Genomic DNA, 26400 nt, shown 5'->3' with positions numbered 1-26400 from the left:
CATTTAGCTTCAAAATGTTCTAGAAAAATAACTGACAGGCCAAATTATCCAATGTAAATTGAGGAGAAAATTCCAGAGACTCCAAACAATCTTGCGTGTGTGGCACAGCAACAGAATGGAGAGCATTGTGTCTTTCAGGACACTTGGTTGTGTAGCTATTCTGAATCCACAAAGAATCCTTTACTTTTATGATCTGTTCAAGTTGTAACATATATTGCTTTTTAGAGGCTGTCTATGGCTTAAAGAGTTGTAAGAGTGAGATGTAATGTAGAAAGAGACCAAAAAACAGAAAGAGAGAATGAGAGAGAGAGAGAGAGAGAGAGAGAGAGACAGACATTATGACTTTAACTATCACTCCACTTCTATGTTGTTTGAGCCTCCCATATTTCACCACAAGGCGTTGAAGCTTAGGGAAGCAATCAAGCATATTTAGCCATCCTCTCTCAGACCAAAGCAATTATTACTCCTCCTTTTTCACCTCCCTCTTTTTGCCTTTTTTTACTGTGCTCTGCCAAGAGGAAAATGAGTAGTGTTATTTAGCAGCACTGGATATAAACAAGTGGTCACCAGTCTTTCTCTCTCTCTCTCTCTCTCTCTCTCTCTCTCTCTCTCTCTCTCTCACGCATTCTGGTAGAAATGTGGCCTCAGCATATTCAGGGCAGCGGGATGGAGCGATAACCGTAAAAATGTCACCAAAAGGCTCTCCGTTATTTGCATGCAGATTGGATTTGCTGGATTTCCGCAAAGGTCGCCCAGCGAAGGAGAGGGTTTGCGAGGTGTGACCGGACAACGATGGCTACAGTCGCTCTGCGCCGTCAGGTCTGACACTGCCGTCATTGTCATGGCAAGGGGACGACAGAGGGCTTATTGATGAGGGGATGGACGAGGACGATCGATTGTTTTGATAGGACGACACGTCCCAGCGAGTTTTGACAGGCCACTGAAATATCACGGTTCTAAAAGTAAAACATGCACAAGGACAAGCTCCAAAAATCTGCCCCACTAAACACAGAGGCTTTACTCCAACATGTAATACAGGCCTATGTAACTATGTTTACACAAATATTATATTTTTTCCTTAATTTTGTTTACTTGAGTAAAATATGTTCATTAATAAGTTTCAGCTAACTGTGTGCAACAAAAGTGTCTATTTAACTGACTGACTCTTCAAATGAAGTATAGAGAATATGTATTGTTAATAATATAATTACATAAAGACTTACATTTGCATTTAATTTACAAACTCCACATTTGAGTCTGACTATTTTGTGTTTGTTTCAATGTAAAAACATTACAAACAATGTGGCAAGAAGGTAAATGATATTTTTTTGTTCTTTCTGCAAAACAAGATTATGTGCACAATTACTGTTCACCGAATTCACATCATGATAAAATAAACTCTTCTACTTAAAAACACTAATGTGACGAGGATTGCACATTTACAATTTGCACTTTCCACACAAGTTCTTCACTTGTTTCAAAGAAATACAAGTGAAAAAAAGTTTCTATAAAATTACATGTCTTGGTTATCGTTAGCAATAACTCTCAACATTGGGTTAAAAGACTGAGCTCCTGCTGATTCTCCTGCAGAGTTTTATTGCAGCTCTAATCAAATCCACCTAATTCTCCCATTCAGATGCTCATGAAAGCTTTACCAGCTCGATCAAATGAGTTACTTTAGGAGAATGGAAAGAATTAAAAACTGCTCAATGTAACAGATTGTTATTGACAAAGAATCTGAAGGCCCAATGAAGGCCCCCACACTGTCTAGATTTGTCCTTTATCCTTGTGTTGTGAGTCAATTTGGAGCAAAAATGTGGACCATCTGGGGGGCCCTGAGGACTGAGTCGGAAAACACTGCTCCAGAGTAAGAGTATAGCACCAGTGATATATCTGGAACGTCTTTTGGTAATCAACAAACATACCTTAATTGTAAAATAATCTTTCCAAAAAAAATCACTTCCTGATTCAATTTTTGGCCATTAGTGTACTCCAGAATGAGGAAGAAGATATGGGGTTGGTACAACAAAACCCTTTCGACTATTTCTACTGCATTCCAGAGCAAAATAAAATAGCTGCAGCACTGACCCTGAACTGTATGTGAGCATGTTTAGAAACTTCTAAATCACCATAATCTGTCAGAACAGGCTCTTTATTTCCTGAGACATTCCTGTTGGGGATTTCAGACTTTCCTCTGAGTGAAGATATAACCCATAGAGACTATATTACTTTTAACAGCACAACGAGGTCTCTTGAAGTCAGGCTTTGAAGCTCAGAATCAGACGTTCATCTAAACGTTTATTCCATGAATTCATTAGTGTCTCTCTGCTCCACTGCAGGAGGACCCACACTTCTGCTTCTGCTGTTCATGAGGAAGAAAATGCTGAATATTTTGAGCTTGTATTGTTTAAGAAGATAGAAAATGCTGGACTTGTCTAGCATCTATAGATGGTAATGGTGGACAATTTTTAGCCTCCATTGTTTAGAAAGATTGAAAAGATGTATTTTGGGCATCTATTGTTTACAAAGATAGAAAACACTGGAAATTTCTGGCCTCTGTTCTTTATGAAGATGGAAAGGATGTAATTTCTGAGCACCTATTGTTCATGAAAATGGAAAACGCTGGAATTCTTGAAGTTCTGCTGTTCATGAATATGAAAAAGATGATTTTTTTAGTTTCTGTTGTTCATGAAGATGAATAATGCTAGAATTTCTGAGCTTATACTGTTCATAAAGATGGAAAAGACAACTGTTTTGGCTTCTGTTGTTCACAATGATGGAATCCTTGAACTTCAACTATTCAAGAAAATAGAGAGGATTACATTTTTGAGCCTCAACTGGTCATGAAGTTCAAAAATAATGGAATTTCTCAAACTCTATTGCGCATAAAGATGGAAAGGATGGAAGTATTTGTGCTTCTGCTGTTTCTGAAGATGGAAAAGATTTTTTTTTGCTTGGGTTGCTTATGAAGATGAGATTTGCTGGACTTTTTTAGCTTCTACTGCTGATTGAAAGGCTGAAAAAATTTGAGCTTCTGCTCTCTGTAAACACGTAAACCGCCGGAATTTCTGAGCTCCTGTTGCTCATCAAGGTGAAAAACACTCTATTTTTTAAGTCTGCAACAACAAGCTTTGAAGCTCCGTCAGTAAGATGAATTTAGAGTACTGCTGATGATTAATGCCAGCCCAGGTTCATTTTCTCTCACACTTAACTTTTTTAATCATTACCGTAAAACAATGGTTTACTGAGAGAGACAGGCTTGAGTTTCTGGAATGCTCCATATAAACAAACTCTAATGTGGATTAATGTAAATGGACCGTGAAAGCTGAACTCCATTAAACTATGTTGATATGTGACATATCTCATATAACTACATATATGTAATTCTCTACTCTGGTGAAATTATGGCCTGGAGGTGGTAAGATACAGGCGCTTGCGCTGATCCCTTAGTAATCTGCTGAAATTACAGAAAGCCTGCAGGATCAGCCAGTTAATCTGGTGAAATTATTAAATTTTTACATGTGTCTGTGCTGAGGGGCATGAGGGGACAGCAAAGTGCAGTGAGAATTAGTCTTTAAGAAAATGTCAAAAATATGAACGTTTCAGTACTGGGTGAACTGGGTATGAACGTTTATGAACTGGATGGATGCTCTAGTTCTTTCCCACTCTAGAACGGCTAATTGATACATTAAAAGGGAACTCCACTGATTTTGCAAAATTACTTAATCATTCAACTGTCTGATGTAAACAAAATCATTCTAAAATTTGAAAATTTTTTAGGAACTATTTTTCCTTACAACGCCCTGCATGTACCTTTCCGCCCTGCACGTCTCTTGTGTTGTTTGGGTTGATGGCGTTGCATCACACGGTGTCAGCAAAACTCAGAGCTTATGTGAGTAACTTATTCATGAGGGGAGCTGCGATAGATCATAGTTGCACCTCTCTGTCCTCCCCAATAAACTGGTGAGAGGAGTAGTAGGTAGTTTGTTGTTGACACCGTCTATTTTCATTCACCCTGGGTTCTTCTGCTTCGGTGCCGGCGGGTTCAGTCTCTCTCTCTCTCTGTCTCTCTCTCTCCCTGGTTTGCTCTCTCTTCTTCTAGCCGCTGTAAGTCATTTGTGTGTTCTGATTCAAATCGATATGGCTCTACGACATTTTGGAAACAGGCCTTATTGAAGTCCTCCACACACTTTGCCATCTTCCAAATGGGGGCAGTCGTGGGCTGGAGGTTAGGGAAGCAGCCTTGTGACCGGAAGGTTGCTGGTTCAATGCCCTCAGCTGACAGTAAGTGACTGAAGTGCCCTTGAGCAAGGCACCTAATCCCCAACTGCTCCCCGGGCGCCGTGGATAGGGCTGCCCACCACTCCGGGCAAGGTTTTTTCCAAAAAAAAAAAACAAAAAAAATTAAGTATCAGAAGAATCAGGTCAAGAAATTACTTAGGCTGAGTAACTGTTTCTAATAACTGCAGTGAAACATTTTAGTGCATAGGTAGTTTAGTTTGTTAGACTATTTTTTTTTTTTTTTTAATTTTTGGGATTATTTGGTAAAAACGTCAGAGGTGTGACCAATCACACAGCAGTACAGATGCTGTCACTGCAACAGAATTAAATTAAACCCAACAAAGGAATTAGAACCCACATGTTAATGGCTTCAATTGAACTGAGTAGAAAATAGACTACTTTCTCTATTAATACATTTACAACAAATTTGTGGTGGTGTCCCTTCAAATGGTGACATTTTGAAACCACATGCGACGGTCAGCTGCCTATGCTCAGCTTGGTCTAGCAAGACTCCCTTCAGTGAAATTTTAAGAGCAGTGAGCAGAAAAGTGAGAGTTAGCTTGGCTGCCTTTAAGCACACAACATGTCCTTAAAATTTCAACGTGTAGACGTTTTAGTCTTCACCTGAATTCTAGCAGTCAAAAGAGTTCCGCTTGCCTAAAGTTAGACATAAATATAGTATGGAAGCTAATGTGTGTGCATGTCTCCTCATTCCCCCTCTCTTCCCCTAGCACTCCTCCTCATCATTTCTATTCTAGAGGCTGAATAGCACACTGATTCTCCTGTCTGGACACAGCACAAACACACAGTGGGGTGTAAATATCACATTGAGCATGCTCGGAGGAGAGCAGCCTGGAGCACCTCAGAACTAGCATGAAGAGACCAGATACAGAAAACAAGTACATGTACAAACAGCGCTTACTCGCTTACAGCCTTTACCACACTTACAACATAATATTCCACAGTTTGGAGTGAAGAGTTTAATAGTTTATTGATAATAATAATAACAATAATTATAATAATTATTATTTCACTTTCACTTTCATTTTTTATGCACTTTAGACTGACAGTACAGATACTACTTTAAAGAATTTCTCTCTGTGATTAATAAAGTGATCTATCTATCTATCTACTTCTAGTAATAATCACTGACAATTAAACTACCTCATGTCATGTACTAGTGTAATGCTAAAGGCTGGTTCTCATGTAAATGTCTTTCATAAATACTGCCGATTGTATTTATTGGTAGAAGTAGTAACTTCATTTTCATTTTTCATTTTTTGCCCAATGTTTTAATATATGTGTTACATAATAATTAAGCATTAGTCATTATTATTATTATTATTATTATTATTAGAGATTTATTATGTTTAATAGAGCAAATCTGTTGACTGTAAGTCCTTACTGTACTAAATTTTAGTATCAGCTCCAGTGGCGTCTTCTGTAAGCCTTTAAAACGTCACACTGCAGCTACAGGCTTCAGCTGCTTTAACGCCCACCGATTTCAACCCACAGCCACCAGAAACGGTGAAGCTTCTGCTTCAGCGTGACTGAAGCGAATACATTCTGGTATCCTCACTCCTCCTGCTTTTTTATTTATTTGTTTGTTTGCTTATTTGTTTGTTTGCTTGCCAGCTTCTAGTCCCCACAGACATCCACTTGTTGTTGTTGAACAGTGTTCTTACATTTTTTAGCCTAGAGATACAAAATATATACTAAACTAAAATACTGTCTAGCATTGGTCTGTTAAGCCATTTGGGCTTTATTTTTTCCTTCTTTTTTCCTCATAATTTTCCATATGGTGCCATTCAAATGATTTAGTACATTCCATTGAGCTTTCAAGGTAGCACTCTCAAAACTAATTTGTCTTTACTACAAATAATGACTCAGTACTTGTAAAAAGTGTTTATGTCGATGCTTTACTTTCATCTGATCCAAGGCAGCACATTTAATTGCTTATTTACTCACTCGTTTAATGTTGATTTAATAGGTACAGATACATAAGCACAGAAAATGACATGAAATAGTCTGACGCCACATATTATAACATACCTGGTTACCTGGTTATTACTTTGCATTTATAGAAATACGCTAATTCCCAATGTTTATCCCTAGATATGCGTTTAATAAAACACTGTATTCTAGGTATTAACGAAGTATGTATATAGTACATATATAGTACTCCAAAGAACTAGGTAATCATTTTGAGTAACAGGATAACAGTTTGACTAAAGTACACTGAAATGCCAAACAGGTTCTGTGTATAAAGTGATTTAACGTGATGCACAAACTCAAAAATACTGTGTAACTTAGTGTAATGAGAGTAAGTAACCAGAGAGTCTAACTAAATGAGATTGAAATGTGACATGCTTAAGCTGGAAAGTAAATCAGAAAACCTCACCAGGTGGTTATATGGGGTAAAAAGCCAGGTTCCTTTGCAGATTAAGAGACTTACATAATACCTAATGCCTATTTATAACCTAGAACTAAATGGAATCATAAAAGGTCTGGGTTTTTTGGGTTTTGTACTTAGTGATTTTTTTTATTTTTCTTCATAATGTGTGACATCACAGTGAAACTTAGCCCCAATTTCTTCCTTTACCTGAATAGTTTGACTTTAGTGCAATCTCAGCTTGACGGTCTGGATGCTTACCAAGATTTTACCTAAAATATTTCCTAGTACTTTGGAGCTTGTAGCTCACACTTAGCTGGTTATTACTAAGAACTTAAGGGACTGTAAAAGAAAGTGAACGTGAATCTGAAATCATCACACATCCTCCTACTGTGGCATATTTTTCAGTGAAACCCAGGACCAGGGTGGGTCTCTGGGCTAGCTGGGGGTGTTGGGAGGGGAGAGGAGAAACAATCTTATTGGTGGATATTATTTTCCCTGTGTGCTTGTGTACAGTGATGTTTTAGAGGAGGAGTAAAAGTCAGTAGATTTTAATAAACAATTACAGGAAAAAAAGAACTTTTGAGATTCGTTTTTGACTGCTTTGGTAAGATGAACTGTGATCAATACGCCCAGAGACATTAAATAACAAGGTAAAAAGGAGATCAATCTGGTTTTAAATTGCTGATTTCTCCACAGAAGTATGAGTTTGAGTCTACTGCAGTACTAAGATTTGCTCTTTTAAATCTGGTGTGCTACACATTTGATGATTGTGTGCAGTGAGGTAGAAGAAGGAAATGAAATTGATCGAGAGAGAGAGAGAGAGAGAGAGAGAAATGGGGAGAAAGAGAAATGGGGAGAAAGAGAAAGAAATAGAAAGAGGAGAGAGGAGAGAAAAAGGGAGAGAAAGAGGAAAGAAACAGAAAGAGAGGAAAAATAAAAGAAAGAGAAAGGAGAACAGGGAGGGAGACAGAGAAAGAAAAACAGAGCGGAAGAGAAAGGAGAGAGGGAAAAGCAGAGAAAAGAGAGAGCGAGACAGAAGGACAGACAGAGATAAAGAGAGGAGAGGAGACAGAAAGGAGAAATGGAGACGGAGAGAGAAGGGAAGAGAGAGAAGAGAGAGAGAGGAGCAGAGGAGAGAGAGAGTGAGAGAGAGAGAGAGAGAGAGACATAGAGAGGGAGGAGAGGACGAGAGAGAGATGGGGAGAAGACAAAGAAACAGAAAGGAGAGAGGAGAGAAAAAAGGAGAGAAAGAGGGAAGAAAGAAAGAAAAAGAGAAAGAAGAAATGGGGAGGCAGACAGAGAAGGGAAGAGAGACAAAGATAGATATAACAGAGACAGAGAAAGAAAAACAACTAAAGGGAAAGGAGAGTGAGAGAAAAGCAGAGAGAGAGAGAGAGAGAGAAAGAGAGAGGAGGAGACAGAGATAGGAGAGAGAGAGAGTGAGTGTGAGACAGAGAGACAGACACAGGGAGGAGAGGAGATGAGAGGAGAGAGAGAGAGAGAGAGAGAGTGAGACAGAGAGACAGACACAGGGAGGAGAGGAGATGAGAGGAGAGAGAGAGAGAGAGAGAGTGAGACAGAGAGACAGACACAGACAGGGAGGAAAGGAGATGAGAGGAGAGAGAGAGGGAGAGAGAGAGTGAGACAGAGAGACAGACACAGACAGGGAGGAGAGGAGAGGAGAGGAGAGAGAGAGAGAGTGAGACAGAGAGACAGACACAGACAGGGAGGAGAGGAGAGGAGAGAGAGAGAGAGAGTGAGACAGAGAGACAGACACAGACAGGGAGGAGAGGAGATGAGAGGAGAGAGAGAGAGAGAGTGTGAGACAGAGAGAGTGTGAGACAGAGAGACAGACACAGGGAGGAGAGGAGAGGAGAGAGAGAGAGTGTGAGACAGAGAGACAGACACAGACAGGGAGGAGAGGAGAGGAGAGAGAGAGAGAGAGAGAGAGTGTGAGACAGAGAGAGTGTGAGACAGAGAGACAGACACAGGGAGGAGAGGAGAGGAGAGAGAGAGTGTGAGACAGAGAGACAGACACAGGGAGAAGAGGAGAGGAGAGAGAGAGTGTGAGACAGAGAGACAGACACAGGGAGGAGAGGAGATGAGAGGAGAGAGAGAGTGAGACAGAGAGACAGACACAGGGAGAAGAGGAGAGGAGAGAGAGAGTGTGAGACAGAGAGACAGACACAGGGAGAAGAGGAGAGGAGAGAGAGAGAGAGAGAGAGAGAGAAAGTGAGACAGAGAGACAGACACAGGGAGAAGAGGAGAGGAGAGAGAGAGAGAGAGAGAGAAAGTGAGACAGAGAGACAGACACAGGGAGAAGAGGAGAGGAGAGAGAGAGAGAGAGAGAGAGAAAGTGAGACAGAGAGACAGACACAGGGAGGAGAGGAGAGGAGAGAGAGAGAGAGAAAGTGAGACAGAGAGACATACACAGGGAGAAGAGGAGAGGAGAGAGATAGAGAGAAAGTGAGACAGAGAGACAGACACAGGGAGGAGAGGAGATGAGAGGAGAGAGAGAGAGAGAGAGAGTGAGACAGAGAGACAGACACAGGGAGGAGAGGAGAGGAGATGAGAGGAGAGAGAGAGCTACACAGAATATACAAATTTACTACTGCAGGGACCCATAAAACCGTTCATTTCATCCTTATCGAACACACCACATTATAACTGTCAGAAAACACTCTTACACTCTTTTTCTGCTTTTTCTTTTGTTGTGGTGGCAAGTGTCTGTGTGTGTGTGTGTGTCTGTGTGTGTGTGTCTGTGTGTGTGTGTGTGTGTGTGTGTGTGTGTGTGTGTGTGCGTGCACGTGTGTGTCAGACGACAGTGACAGATACACTCTCCACACAGGTCAGGAAAAAATGCATTAATAAATGAAGGGTCGCAGTCTCTACAATGGCAGGTGCAAGTTAGGGTGTGCTTTAGAGGAATATGAGCTAGAGAGAGAGAGAGAGAGAGAGAGAGAGAGAGAGAGAGGCAGAGAGATATTACACTGCCATCTGCTGGCTGAAAATTATATAACTGGTATATTAAACTGGAAATCATTGGAGTTTCTGCACATTTTTGTGCTTTTCCTGCTCTAGCACACCTGATTCACACTTTGTAATATGTATTAATATGTATTTGTATTTTGTAATGTAATTTGTATTAACAGCAGGTATGTTAGAGCAGGAAAACACTAAAATGTATTAATTACACCTCGCTGCTTAAGAAGCCTGTGTAGCTTAAAATTAAATTCCATTCAGACGAGTCCACATCGCATTAGGATGGACCGCATTATTTCTACTTTAAAATATATGTGGAAATACAATAAACCATATGTGGAATATTTTGGCGGTATTCCAATTATGGTCCAAATGAAGGCTGTTAAAAGACAGCCAGTTAAAACATGTAGGAAAGGAAGATAGAGGAAGAAAAAAAAACAGAAGGTAAGAGAGAGAAAGGGGAAAACTTACAGCAAATTACATCTGGAATTAAAGTTCAGCGAAAGAATATGAAAGCGTAATGCAAAAACTGCAGGAGAGTTTCAGCCCTGGTGAGTTTTTAAAAGGTTAATATTGCCATCTAGTGGTGGAAGCTGGAATCACGGATAAGGAAGAAATGGCTGATGTCCAAACAAAAGCACACTGCAGTCATTTCCTCTTCTTATGAGCCACATAATTGCGTTTGAAGCTTCCTGCTCCGCGGTGTACCTCCTTTAAAACTCATTTCCACACACCTTAGTGTTGCTCTCTCACAAACCATGTACAAATCTACTGGGTATGCTTTGGGAAATAAATGTCTTACCCAAAATTAAAGCCACAGAACGTTTATAAAAAGAAACTTTTTTGTGTGACGTTATTCTGCTGTAGATGCCTACAATTACTGGGCCATGTAATAAAACGTCCTCTGTTCCTTGTAGTTCCATCAATGAAAAACTAAATATATACATGTCACTTTTATTTAACAGAATCATCATGCTTGTCCTTAACTTCTGCAGGAACTGTAGTAATTTTCTTATTTCATTGTAAAGTTTTAATGAAACAAAAGGATCAAAATCTTGAGGCGCCCAACAAAAAATGATCCAATCAGGATTGTTTTCTCAGTGACAGAGGAATCAACCAGTTACGTTTTGATCTCCAGTGGAAAGGACCAGTTCTGTACTGCAGGGTTTCTGGAAGACCTAGACACAGGGACGTGAGCAGGTGTTTTAAGTCTCAGGTGCTGAAATTTTAAGCAGTGTAAACACGATGTAAGTGGTGACATCATATAAAATGATAGGTCTTTTTTTTCATGCTATTTTTGAAAAATAATTTGCATCAAAGAGAACGTGTCTTTACACGCTTCAATGTGGCGAGTGACGTAATAGGCACATTTAATAACTGACACATCAAATAGCTGATGCGCACCCTGCTCACTCAGCTCTCTCTCCCCTTCTGAATGAACTTATTTTAATACAATATTACAAATTATCAGCATCAGCCAATCAGATTGTTGACATGTAATGTGGTAACCGAACATGCCACATCCACAGTCACACATAATTCAACAATCAATCGCACACTGAGTGAGAGATATAACAGTTGATAAAAAATGTTCAAACACACGACATTATCGTGTCAGATGACTGTTTTGGTTTAAAAACAATTCTAGACTATTTTGGGGCTCAGAACCGGCCTACAGGTCTGTATACATCAGTTCTACATGAACTGTAGTTTAACCAGGTTTCAGTCAGTTGTTAGAAATAGAAAACAGTGGCAGCAGCTCTATGCTGAAATAAATTAAATAAAATGTTTGCGATGTGTTTTAAAAGCTTTCAATGTTTGTGCTTATTCTACAACGTCCAAGAATTGATCAAGTGCACTAACATTATTTGTCAAGTTTTGATATGACTGAACCAAAGGCCCAGCTCTCATAGTCAGGGGACTTTACTGCAAAAACAGCCATAAACCTGAACATAAATAATCCCCACAGAAGTGCATTGGAAGTAGTTTCCCATGATGCACTGCGCCCCTTTTGGCATCACTCAAGGTTCTCTTTATCTGACTGCTAATACAAGTGTGAGCCCTATTGGACTGCGCACCTGATCAATGTGTTGATTATTAGCATCTCAACATTAAATCCAGCCAAACTGGGCCAGTCTGTGGGAAAACCACAAATAATGCCTTTAAATACAAACATTCGCTTGCATAAATAAATCAACCATGTGATCTTAACATACATGCAACGACACTTTCTCTAGGACAAACAATTTAAAACATCACTCAAAACAATACCATTCACAGAACTCACATTACAACTTATAAAATGCGCTGCACAGGATTTAGCCACAGTAATACATGTCAAAACTTCATGTCCAAATTTCCACCCTCATATTCTGTTTGGAGGTCATGGTCTGATCTTAGTTATCTGCAGCCTAGGCATCCTCACCTGCCCCACTATAGCACTACCTAAAGGGAAAATCCACCAGTTGTTCATAAGTTCTGCAAAATTCACTTTTTGAGATGTAAACCAAGTCATTCAGTGGTTTGATGTGCAATGGTTCACAACTCTGATTCTTTACAGTGGTGGTGATAGGAACCAGCGGTCACAATGTTTATAATGCATTTTAGGAACCATCCAAAACCACCTCTGAACACACACGTGTCTTTTGAACTTTTCTTTGGCGTCTATTTTTCCTTATAATGCACTGCACGAACCCCTCCACCATGAATTTATTTAAAAAAATATATCATAATTTTTCAGACATCAGTGTATTCAGAACTATTTCATGTAATAACTTAGTAATACTGTTTTGCAATCTTTTTCAACCCTAGTGTGCGTACACACACACACACACACAATTATATGTATGTATGTATGTATGTATGTGTAAGTACACACACACACTAGCAGTCAAAAACAAGTGTTCAAAATATGTATTTTTATAATGATCACTGGTTGACACCAAAAAACAAATCTAAACACAGGAAACAGACACTACTGTTCAGCCTCATGGTGCTTTGTAACATGTTTCATATATTTTCTAAGTTTAAGTTTACTATAAGTTTAAGTATTTTCTTATTGTATACATGATCTAAAGAAACTGCTTCTAATTCATTGTTCACCACCGTTCACAACTCATCCATAGTGGATGCATTTTTCTTGTCCACACTCTGTCCATCGTAGTCTCTCAAACTGCTAACTCACCGGATGAGCAGTACTGTGGCATTTCTCATTGTCTGGGAGGAATATACACTCACTTGTACCTCTATTAAAAGTGGAATTCCACTGACTTGTCACAATTTGGTGGGCTTTTAGTTAATTAAAAGCACTAATTATTATAAGTATCATGCACTTTTGTGTAACTGTGCTGTACATGATTAGCTCTGAATAAAAAAGCACAATCATCATAATAGAGCGCATGTTTTCAAAACTATTTGAATCAGTTTAGGATGAAAATGTTTTTTTTAATTATATATGAATGCAGTGTGAATAATGAGGGCAATACAGACAAATATGTATTTATTAGTTATTCATATTATTCATATTTAGTAAAATGTAACTTTAAAGCTTCCAGCTTATCATTATTTGAATGTGTTTTACTTAAAACTGTATAATATCACTAAGCCAACAATCTTCCCGAAGCACAAAAGCACCACAGAGCAGGTTAGTAAAAACTTTGCTGCTGTGTTTCTCCATTGTCTTTCCTGCAAAAGGCTTTTATTCAGCCTCAACACCATTCATTCAGAACTGTTTCAGTAATTCTATTAGCAGCCATTATTTTCAGTGAATAGTGTGAGTCTTCAAGCTTCTTCTGTCTTTGCTTAAATCAAATGTGTGTTTTTCCTGATAGACAAGCATTAAAATGTCTTTTCTTTTTTGGAGGTTACAAGTTAACGCTCCGCTGCTGCTTCCAAACTTTCTGTCTGTCTTTCTTTTTCTCTTTGAATAATAGTCTTCAATATCTTTATGGAAAATGAATCAAATGCCCCAATAGAGAAAGTGCTCAAAAGTTTTAAATGTACTGAAACAGAAAGTGCTTAACCTAGAAGTCAAGAGTGATTACTTGCACTTTGCTATACTTTTTAAGAAGAAATATGTAATTAAATATTACACAGTGAGTAATTTGAAAAGCTGTTATAAAATACTTTAAATACAAAGTGTGTAGTAATGCACTTTCAATGTAATCCAATGTATAATGAAAAACTACACCGTATAGTCAAGCAAAGCTGCAAAAACAGCCTATTTTGAATTTATTTCTGAACCAACACATTTATGTATATCTGCTTATTCAACCTACACCTGTTTAGCCCTGTCCATTTACAGTAAGTTATAAGAAGATTTTCTTCAGACTCTCTTGAATAAGACACAATACATGGCAGCCAATCAGAACAGAGCTTACATATAGAAGCCTAAAATGCACAGTTAAAAAAACAGCCTGTTTAATTCTAAGGCATAAAGAGAGGTTGTAAAATGAATTTGGGAGATTACTATTCAAAGACTCAGAATCAATTGCCATAAGGTATTTTAGACGTTTTATTCAAAATTTCAACGTTTATGCAGACAAGAAATTATTAAATGTTGAAAAATATACTGTAATTATATCATTTTTTGTCAAGTTACCCATCTTGATATTTAAGATCTACATTTGATGAATTCTGAATATTAATTTTTCATTAAATGTATTATTAACTACATTATTGTCATTCAGTCATTCTTAAAACCTCTACAGCTTTGTCTATCATTCATGTTTTATTTACATTTTATTCATTGTATCTTACTATTTTACTGAAGTCTGTGATGTGCTGGATGAGCATATTACAATGATTGTATACCTTTTCCTACTGCAAATTGGTTTTATACTATTAACAACTTTGGAACACTATGGTACATAAAGCACACAAGTGTAAGTGAACCTCAGAAGAGGAAAGAAGAACAAACTACAGTAAAAATGTAAGATATGGGCCAGTTAACTGTGATAAAATGACTACAACATGTAAAGTCAAGTAAGGTATGATATATTTTGTCCTAGCATACACTGACTGTTAGCATACACTCCCGAACAGGAGCTGAAAAATGTTCAGAAAATGTTCTCTCTTGCTGAAGCTTGTTTTCCTCCACTGAATCAAGGCCTTTTGAAAGCCTCTTTTTCACTGCATGAGGCTTCACTACGGATGTTCTTTTCCCTACTATATAAATAATACAGAGAGCAGTAAAGAGAAGTGCCTTCTCTGGAAAATGACATCATAGTTTTAGGAAGTTTTAATTATAATGGGGACGGATGCAGCCTAGCGCGTCTTTGTTCCCAAGCAGCGCTGAAGAGTGTGCGTGTGTTTTGTGTGTGTGTGCGTCTGTGTCTTTGCACTGTCAAGAGTGTGAAGGGTTTGAAGGTGTTCTGGGAGCTAAAATTAGCCGCGTCTGCCGCGCTGGCTGTCAGCAGATGGGCGTGTGTGTACAACACAGCGGCTCTGACGGATACCCGACCACTCACTCTTCAAGCTTTCAGTCGACACACACTGACAGCAAAGCCAATCATAGCAAATGTTACCTCATCTGCTGCTGTTTTTCTGGCTTGTGTCATTTCTGATTGCCTGTTTTAACCCTTTGTTGAGTCCTGACATACGGAGCTGCACATATGAGCAGTCGACGGCTTTAGTCCATATTAATAACAGCATTCTATAGCACTTTAACCCAAAAAACAACCTCTGATTCTCAGCAAAACACAAATAAAATCCTTTCCCAGTACATCAGACAAAACGAGTAGTTTCAAATAGTGAAATGATGGAGAATGACTACGGCAACTAGAAATAAATCTGTTACATTGTTCGCTGCCAGGTATGATCAGCAATTCTACAAAAATACACTGATAAACACTGTGAGTGTATTAAGGATACACACTCACAGGACATGTTCTGTTCATTGACTGAAGCTCTTAGCTACAACATACAGCACTGAACAAACAAGTCCGCAAAAGCGTTCTGTTTGGAGAGAGGAAGACCCTGCAGTCAAGCATAAAAAACTTTATCCCATCTGTGAAACACGGTGGTGGTAGTACCATGGTTTTGCTGTCTGGCCAGGATGGCTTGCCATCTTTGATGGAACAATAACCTCTGAATTATTCTAGCAAATTCAAAAGGAAAATGTCAGGACATCTATCCTTGAGCTGGTCATGCAGCAAGACAACAACTCTAAACACACAAGTCGTTCTTCCAAAGAATGGTTAAAGAAGAACAAAGTTAATGTTTTGGAATGGCCAAGTCAAAGTCCTGACCTTAATCCTATAAAAATGTTGTGGAAGGACCTGAAGCAACCAGTTTATAGGAGGAAACCCACCGACATAACAGAGTTGAAGCTGTTTTGTGCAGAGGAATGGGCTAAAATTCCACCAAGCCGACGTGCAGGACTAATCAACAGTTACTGGAAATGTTTAGTTGCAGTTATTACCGCACAAGAGGGTCACACCAGATACTGAATGCAAAGGTTCACATACTTTGCCACTCATAGACATGGAATACTGGATCAATTTCCTCAATAAATAAATGACCAAGTCTAATATTTTTGTCTCATTTGTTTAATTTGGTTCTCTTTATCTACTATTAGTATTTGTGTGAAAATCTGAAGAAGTTTTAGGTCAAATTCAAGCAGAAAAGTCACAAGAAGTCACAGCGTTCACAAACTTTCAAGCACCACTTTAGATAAAAAGTACATCATGCTGTGTCAGAAACCACATTTCTAGTTTTAAAACATTGGAAAGTGTCATTTAATTTTTGAGTAGTTCTCAGAGTCAGACAAGATACCATTTAAAGCACTTTAAACCTCAAAACGAGCACGAAACGGGGTTACGCCTCATCATTTTACATGTTTAAGACGTCATGAAACCTGTTTCATATTTATCCGCATGACCTCACTGTTTGCATATTTAACATTTTTGGTTGTTTGACATGCACTAGGGAAATAGAAGAAAGTGGAGTAGCCTACAAAAAACCTTTTTCATTTCATCCAACCAGACATCTCATCTTTTAGTATTTCTCTCGTTCTCTCCTGCTTTATCCTCTCACTTTCTCACTATCTTTTCTCTATTTCACAATTTTTCTATCTTCCTTTCTTTACTCTCTCTCTCTTTTGCTCATTCTTTTTCTTCACTCTCTCTCTTTATTTCATTTTCATTATGCTCTGTTCTCTCTTTACCTTTCTCCTGCTATCATATCTATCTCTCTCTTTTTTTTCACTCTCTCTTTCCCTTTCTCTCCCTGTCTCTTTACCCTCTTCATGCTCTCTCTGTCAGTCTCTCGTTACCCTCTTCTTCCTCTCTCTCTTTATCCTTCTATTTCTGAGAATAAACAGAAGACCACTGAGAGCACATGAGACAGTAACTCTTCAGTCCCTATGATATCTCAGCATATTCTACAAAATACATGAATAAAAATACAAAGCTGCTAATTACACATAAAATTTAGACATCATGCTTCATTTTCAGTCGTTGCAAATTCTCTTTAGACCTTCTGTCATCAACACTGCTTGTTGTCTCTTTGTGATATTTTAATAGCTCACTAGCATCACTAACTGCTTGTATTCTGATGTATTTTTAATGACCTGAAAAGTAAACAAATATATAAACACTTACAAAATTTCTGGATAAACAGTGAAGAACAAGCGCAAAGGCAAAATGAAAGAGAATCTGTGAAGAAAACACTGCTGCAAACTAGCGCTAGAGCTGCTAACCTGATGTACGCTAATGTGATGTATATAAAGCGACGTATGCGAGTGAAGCGAATGATCCAGTCAGAACAGATGAGAAGCGTTTCAGTGGCTCCGCTGAGGGTGATGAATGGGGTTTCGGCACGGCAGAAGGTCAGAGACTTCAGTAATGTGATGAGAATGAGCTACAGATCACTGAATTACGAATGTTAGCGCGCACTAACAGCACGCCTCAGTCTCTGTTGAGCTGATGTAGCAGCTCAAGACTGGAAACGTGTGGGTGCTGCTACAAACATGTTCCATTGATTTCTGGCACAATGGACATTTATTTGGCATAAACGGGTATAGTTTCTGTGTTCGCCTTTTTACAGCTACAACACAGCATCACCACAGGCAACAGATGTGAACTCATGCTAAATAACTATTTAGTTTATTTGCTGCTATAAAATGGATCTACTGTGTTTCATGTTAGCATAATGCAGGCTAGATGCTATACCACATTAAGTTCAGTATCCAGGGAGTTCCCTGATTCACATCATTTGCTTTATCAGAACCTGTCATAATATTCAAGCATGCCAACCTTTACATAATACTACTTTTTATTTTGTTATAACTCTAATTTCAACTATTACTTTCAACATGCTGTTGTCTCAAGCATTCAGCAAGCAGTCAATATGAATACAAGCAACACACATCTATGCTATTTACAGCCGGCTGAAATTGTAATGTTTGTTGCATCTCAAAGATATTGCATCTTGGCTGCTGAAGCAAAATTCTGTAATTAACAGCTTTCACTAATATAGGACAGTTATATTAATTAACCAAAATCCATTAAAATATCCACAGATATATTTGTTTATCCAGCTAAAGATGATGAAATGCAGTCATGGAATAATGGGGATATCCTGGTTTTAACGAGTACTTTACCCAGGCCCAAAAAAATAAAGGAAGCACAGAGAGTGCTCTTAGCATAAATACATAGATTCTTTAAAGGCTTTCCACAAGATTTTGGAGTGTGTCTGTTGGAATTCGTGCCCATTAATTCAAAAGAGCATTTGTGAGGTCAGACATTGACATTGGACAAGAAGGCCTGACTCACAATCGACATTCCAATTCATCCCAGTTGTGTTCAGTGGGGTTTAGGTCAGGGCTCTGTACGGACCATTGGATTTCCTTCACACCAAACTCAAATCACGTCTTTATGGACCTCGCTTTGTGCACAGGTGCACAGTCATGCTGGGACAGGAAATGGCCTTGACCTCCAAACTGTCACCACAAAGTTGGAAATATATAATTGTCTAAAATGTCTCTGTATGATGTACAAAAAAAAACATTACCCTTCACCCTTCAGGGAAAACCCTGAAAAAGAGCCCCAGACCATTATCCCACCTCTGCCAAACTTTTCTGTTGGCAGGTGCAGTCTAGAATTTAGCGTTCTCCTGGCTTCCACCAAACCAAGATTTGTACATCATCCGTACATCAGACTGCCAGACAGTGAAGTGTGATTCTTCAATGTCCAGTGGAAGTGTGCTTTACAGTACTTCAGATGATGCTTGGCACTGCCCATAGTGATCCTAGGCTTGTGCGCAGTTGCTCAGCCATGGAAACTCATTTCATGAAGCTCCTGATACACAGTTCTTGCTTCCAGAGGCAAACTGGAACTGTAGTAAGTAAAGTAACATAGGATAGGTGATTTTTATATGCTATGCTCTTCAGCACTCACCGGTTGCTTCTTGGCTGAGCTGTTGTTGCTCCTAGAAGCTTCCATTTCACAATAATAGCACTTAAAGTTGACTGGGGCATCTCACAAACTAACATGTCGCAAATTTGGCATCCTATGACAGTGCTACAGTTAAAGTCACTGACCTCCTCTGTACAACTAATTCTACTGTCAGTATTTTTCTATGAAGATTGCATGACTATGTGCTCGATTTAACACAACTGTTAGCAATTGGTGCGGCCAAAACACTTGATCTCAATAATTAGGAGTGACCACATACTTAAGGCCATATAGTGTATGCATATCCATATGCTAACAGCATGACTTCAAATTTTGTTACTTATTATGTTATAGCACCATGTCTAATGAAGTGCTAAAGGCCCAATAGACATGCAAATTAAATGCCTTTCATCACATATCACATTAATTGCAGGTTAATCACTGCTATACAGCAGGACATCTGTGTTTTCTATGTTAGCATACTGTAGGCTATATGGAAGACAGCATTAAAGTGATAATTTGGAGAAAAAATACATTTCTAACATTATATGACACTGTGACATGTGTCAGAGCATGGTGTGAGGCAAGTGTGAAAATTTAGATATGCAGTTTACAGGACTAAATGGTGTGCCTAAGCTTTTTATATTTTTAGAAAATATAATTTCAGTGGATTATGGTACGATTATGTTCCCTGACTGAAGGTACTGAGATGTACCCTTGAGGGTACAAACATGTCTTGGTGAGGCTAAGTGATGAAACTAGATACTTGTGAATGTTGCCTGAACTATTGCTTTGTCTTGCATTGCATCAAGATTCATACCACTGTAAGTATGACTAGTCTTCATATCAAACTGAAAGTATTAATGCTGGTATTTTATTTTCCCCTTTGGATACTGGAACATTAATATTTGGGTGCTACATGGTAACAATGAAAACTGACACAAACACATGACTTCGCAGGATTACAGAAACACTTAAATCAAAAAAGGATTACAATTGTAAAGCACAGACTACATCTCTATCTCTCTCTTTCACTTTGTCTCTCTCTCTCTAAGTATCTCTCAATAGTGGTGAATTAGAATAGATAATTAGTTTAATTATGATCAGGCGTAATGAGCCCTATTCAGCAGTATAGCGGAGACTCGTTCAAGGTGGTGCAGTGGCGTCGATATTTTTCCGGATGAGAAATCGATGAGCTCATTCAGAGTCAAATGGAGCTTGAAATGGGAGGGAAGAGCTGGATGCTCAAACAAAAACAAAACAAACAGCTTGATAATCGCTGCCGTTTTCTGCCAAAAGGCCGTTTTAATATGGATGCGCCCTTACTCGCCCAACAGCGATCGCTCTATCGCTCATGAAGTGCTGCGAGGGGGGATTTTAATGCTCATTATTTGCTGAGCCGGTGCTATCTCTATTTGTCTGTGGTGGTCCTTTTTTTTAAGACTCTAAGACAGACATTTTGTTGTAAGAGGCTATGTAAACAGATCCCAACAGCATCTATACAGAAACTGCCAAAAGAGGAACTACAGGGTTAGGAGAGCAAATGAGAGTGAAGCAATTTCAGAGTGACACTATCAGGGCATGAAGTTATTGAGGTAGTATGGTTACAGAGGTGAAAGGAGTCACTGCACTACAACATGGAGAGAATACTGCAGTCCAAATCATATATATATATATATATATATATATTTATATATATACACACACACACACACACACACACACACACATATATATTTATATATATATATATATATATATATACATATATATATATATATATATATATATATATACACACACACATATATAGAAAGAGAGAAAGAATAACACAAATTCCAGCAGATCATAAGCCTTTAATTCTTGGCCACTTCATATTCCCTAAAAGACCGGGCCACTCACAAAACGAGCCTGGCACTTTTTATTATGGAGATTAAATTTCTGCTAAACGGTTCCCAAGTGATAAAAAGAGCAGATAACGTTTTATGAGTTACCCAGTGGAGAATGTGATAAACTGAAGCGACTTAGGGAAAAGACCTTGTATCTTCAAGGGCTTAATAAGGCAAGTATGTCCAGTATATCACAATAACACTATTACAGTAATATTTACTCACCCAGTGGAGACTCCTCTGAGCAGGTCAAGTGGGTTTCATGGTGACATTCAACTCTCTCTCTCTCACACACACACGCACGCACTACACCTGCCTCAGCAGGGTGCGATTGTTACAGAGAACAACTGCGGAGAGAGAGAAACAGACAGAGAAATAATGTAAATATATATGTAAATATGAATACAGATACAAGTTTGTGTATTGTACAGTGGAAAAATCAGACCTTTAATTTATTTAATTTCCAGTCAAAATGGCCACTTAGTAAAAATGATTCTTTTTCAGTGTCAGTAAAAAGAAAATTCAGAAAATTTAATATTTAACAGAAAATCACACAGAAGCCTCATAGACTACCTACAATACCAGATTTTTTAGTATTGTTATGTGCCCACTCTTTACTGTCAACAGCTTCAATTCTTTTTGGAGACTTGCTTTCAGTTTTTCAAAGAAATCTGCAGGGATATGTTTCCACATTTTCAAAGCTCAGACTTGGAACTTGGTTGCATTTTCTGCACGTATTCTCAAACACATTAAACAATGTTGAGGTCTGGACTCTGGGGTGGTCAGTCCATTGTTCTGAGAACAGCAGCAGCTTCTTTGTTTGATTTGACTATTTCCTTTTCTCAGTAAGAGCTTCTTGTCAGCTACACATCCTTTCAGACTCATAGTGTTGAGTGTCTTCTGACAGTGGAAGGATGGACAGAAACACCTGTGGATGTTTTCAGATCTAAACCAAGAGTGGAGCTTGATTTTCTCCTCTCTCTGATGAAAGATGAAAGCTTTAAGTGCTTTGTTTATCTGATGGGGACAGTTTTGGTGTCTACCAGGTCTTGTTGTTAGGAGTTTCATTTTCTCTGCAGCTTCTAATAAAAATAAAATAAAAAAAAAAAATAAAATTCTTGTACTCTCGTCTTTTTTTCTCCTTCCTTGTGCCAGTGGATTATCTTAAATTTAATCTTCTTTGAAATATTTCAGCATTCAAATCTTTCAGCATTTCTTCTGAAATCAAGGGTATAACTAGGAAGTTTCTCTCCCTTCACTGCAGTAACAGCCTCTACTTTTCTGGGAAGGATGGTGGAACATTGCTGAGAGGATTTGCATTCAAACGCAAGAGCTTTAATAAGGTCAGATACTGATGGTGGATGATCATCTCTGGATCAATCCAACTCCTTCCAAAGGTATTGGATGGAGCTCCATCCCTCCAGAGAACGCAGTTCCACTACTCCACAGTCCACTGCTGGGGAGCTTTAAACCCCTCTACCCCTCTTGGCTTTGGGCATGGTGACCTCATGTGTTGCTGCTCCAGAGCATCCCATTCTATTGGCCAGTGCTTTTCTACAGACTCAGAGCAATTAAACACCTGTATCAGTAATTGGAACAGCTTAAAATAGGTGAATTTTGGATTTTGCACTCTACAAGAAACTATGTTGAGTGAAGAAAAGACAAGAAAAGTTCAGAGTGTACACCCCGGTGCATATCTCAAACATCAAGTCAAGTCTAAGTTTATTTATATAGCGCTTTTTACAACAGGTGTTGTCACAAAGCGGCTTTACAGAAAAAAAAAGTGATTTTCACTCCAGAATATTAAAGTGATGGCCAAATTATCAGGGGGGTCAATCAAATTTACTCATAAGTCAGTTTTAACACGCTGTAAAACGGTCAATTCATTCCAGCAAACAAAAATATTAGTCCAGAATTTTATATTATGAACATACTAATGCAGTGACCGAATTATAAAAACAGAAAGACTTAAGTGTTACTGAACAATACTCAACATAATATTTTGATCAGAACAAGACGCAATAAAACTGGATTAGGACATGCCTTATTCCTAAAAATATGTAAAAAGCCGAATTATTAAATGACTCAACTTTGTTTTGAGGATTTTTTTGTATTTTAGGGTAATGTTTATGATCATGACTTACAAGCCAATGTAATAATAGTTAATAATCAGGTAAGCTGCCCAGGCTTAACTATCTAGCTAATAATTCTAACTACACCCTGAACCACTAGGATGTGCAAGTCCAAATCAGTGTCCTGAAGCTGCAGGTGTAGAACCGCTGCCGGCTCTGCAGATGGACTCCAATTCCCCCTGAGGCTGGGGCAGTCAGAGAACAGTGTATTAGTGGAAAGGGAGTCCATATAGCCAGGCCAGAGAACAGCAGCATTCACTGTTTGATGAGCTGAGTGGAGATTGTAAAGACACTGTAGAACCTCTGAACCTATGGACTTTAGCTGCAGTGAGGGAAAAGAGGGCTGAGAGGACTGTCCATAGGGCCGAATGAATCGAAATCAATTATACACGACTACACTGCTCTCCAGGGAGAGAAAGAGCAGTCTCAGTCCTTATTGATCAGAGCGAGAGGAAGGTCAAAAACCTGACAAAGTGTGCAGAAATCAGAAAAATTCTGGGAAGTTCCTGGAATTGCCTCATATTTTCCTGAAAGGATCACAGAATACACTACCCGACATAAGTTTGGAATCACTTGTCGTATTGTTAATTTTGGTTGTTTGTCTACAGTAATAACATACATACTCATGTGCAAAAGTCTGCATCCCTTTTGTTAAAGAAAATAAATTAACACACCATCTAAAGAGAGCACATTTAAATGTGGCATTTTTCTGCACATTATATCTATATCTATATGGTTTAAGAAACAAAATATAAAATGCACCATAACTTTTGCACAGGCCACATTTTATGTTTAGTATTTCCCACAATATGTTAAATTCAACAAATAAACAGCAGCTGTGCAACAAAATGTGTAGAAGTATGTTCTCTGTAGAGGATGTGTTGACTTACTTTCACTTCAAAAAATTAACAAAATATGCAATTTGTCCAGGGGCGCCCACAGTTTTGCACACGATTATACAACGTAGATCTAAATATTATGAAGCAGATACTAAAAGGCAACTACAACTAACAACCACTATTTATTATTAAACTACTACTGATTATTTAAAAGCTATGGAATTGCACAGGATTTTTACAGTGTTCTGCAATAAAATTGGTTTTATATTACTGAAAAAAAATCAATTCCAAACCTTTGAACGGTCTTATACATCATAATTTCATATACGGTTAAAATATAAATTATTAAAAATATATAAAATAATAATAAAAATATAAATTAAAAAATATATATTAAAAGCAAACAAAGCACCACAATTAATTAATTCTTGCATTGGTAAAAAAGAGCAGAACGCCAAACTTCTGAATGTTACTTTCAACTTCAATATAAAGGATTATCTATTCACAGCAATTGCATAAGTGTTGAGTGTTAACATGCATTTTAAAAGCTTTGTTATTCCAACCATGAGTTAGTTAGGTGATCTTTTTTAAGGTGAGTCTCACAGTGTTACATTTGTAAGACAAAATGTATTGGTTCTTAAAAAAACAAAAACAAAATCAAACCAAAAATCTGTGGGTTCAGTGGGTTCCACTGAAGTCCTTATATTATAAAGGAGGAGACTGGTTTACTGGATGAAAAATGAACAGAAAAGCCCACAACACTCAACACTGCATCTGTTTATAGGGGAAGCTTTGGCTTTCAATAAAAAAGAACCAGCTGGCTTGCAGGTAAAGTCACAATGTGCAAAAGTTTGTATGTGCATAATTTGAACTCAAACTAACTATGTGATACCCATGATTTAAAATTTGTTTCTGAAAAATCAACATGACTTTCAGTTTTTAGGTCTCTTTCCATTCAAAGAGAAATAAGCCACAACTTTTATGAGTGGAAATAAATGCCATTGGCTCTGTTCGGATAGAAAACTTTGCTAAGTAACAAAGAATATCAAATCTTAACTTAGCAAAGCAGCAGTAAGAAATAATGAATCTGACATTTAGTAAATATCACATAGTGTTTCATTTCATCTCATTTTATGTTATTTCAGTTTCAAGTTTTTTTATTTGTCACATACATAGTCATACACATTACAACTAGCAGTGAAATGCTTGGAAAACTGCCCACTCACATGAAGCAATAAGGAAATAATAAACAGCAGTCAAATAGAAGAACAATATTGTAGAAACAATAATCCTATATATCCTATATATCTATGAAATATACACTATAAACACAATGGGGATATGAAATGTGCAATGTACAATGTATTTAAACTACTAAGAAGTTGTGATTTTGTTTACAGGTCTGAATACAAGCTGCTTTTAACACCTCACCTCTCATTAGTGTGGCTTGCCTTTTTTTCACATTGGGTTTAACATTTTGTTGTTTTTTGTAGGGATCACCATTAAATAAATAATACAACATAAATATTAATAATCTAAAATGCAGACACATTAATTTGCAGTGTGGTTATATGCAGTAACACTAAATTCTAAAAGTGCTCTGGTGTGATGACAGTTCTTATTGATCTGCATTTATCACCAAAAGTACAGTGCAAATAATTGCTGCTACCGCTGAGGAACTTCAAAGCATCATGTAAATCAACTGTGTTAAAAAGAAGAGGAAGAAATCACTCATGAATCGCCTCATAAAGACTCACATGCATTCATTAGCATGTATTTAGCATTAACTTTGCATAAATTAATTACTGGGATTCTTTAATCTAAAACGAGGCATCTGTGAACTGTTGTTGTGGTTGTTAGTTTTCTGATCTCCCCTACCTGTTCAGTTTAACCCCCTTATGCAGAGGGGAAATGGTTAATTTTACTGTTTAATTTACTCTTCTGACTAAATAATGGCACCTCTAGATGCTGATTTTGCTGTCATTTCAGTTACTTCAAAAGAAAAGAAAAGAAAAAAAAATACCTGCAGAAAGTGTAGGAAAAAATACTTCTTTTTTTATCTGCCTAAACAAATGTTTTCCACATGTAAAACAGGTTATTAAAGGGGAATCACACTTATTTCCAGAGAAACTTACTGAGTCAGTGGAGACAGGAACTAGACGTCTGGTTAATGCCTCTAAAGTTCCCTCACAGAACATTATGAATACACTGCCTGATGCCCCACACATTATTTTATGATCGATTTGAGAAGGGTTTGGCCTAAAGCTTTACATTTTTTAAAGTCTATTCATGTCACACATGCAGGGTGTACACCAAGCAGGCACAACACTAAAACCACCTCATTGTTTCTACACTCTTTGTCCATTTTATCAGCTCCACTTACCATACAGGAGCACTTTGTAGTTCTACAATTACAGACTGTAGTCCATCTGTTTCTCTGCATACTTTGTCAGCCCCCTTATACCCTGTTCTTTAATGGTCAGGACC

The 26400-nt window shown here is 38.0% G+C and overlaps 1 protein-coding gene across 1 annotated transcript in view; it reads right to left on the bottom strand.

Moving 5' to 3' along the window:
* Nucleotides 1-26400, bottom strand: part of LOC118816675 (receptor-type tyrosine-protein phosphatase delta-like) — a 701473-nt gene that overhangs the window by 414270 nt on the left and 260803 nt on the right. The window contains exon 6 of the mRNA XM_036583195.1: nucleotides 21168-21289. The gene's annotated coding sequence lies outside the window, so the exon portion shown is untranslated. The remainder of the gene's footprint in view (nucleotides 1-21167; nucleotides 21290-26400) is intronic.

Source organism: Colossoma macropomum, unplaced genomic scaffold (assembly GCF_904425465.1).
Source record: "Colossoma macropomum unplaced genomic scaffold, Colossoma_macropomum, whole genome shotgun sequence".
Taxonomy (NCBI): Eukaryota; Metazoa; Chordata; class Actinopteri; order Characiformes; family Serrasalmidae; genus Colossoma; species Colossoma macropomum.
The sequence above is the reverse complement of the archived record's forward strand: the minus strand, read 5'-3'. Positions and strand labels throughout refer to the sequence as shown.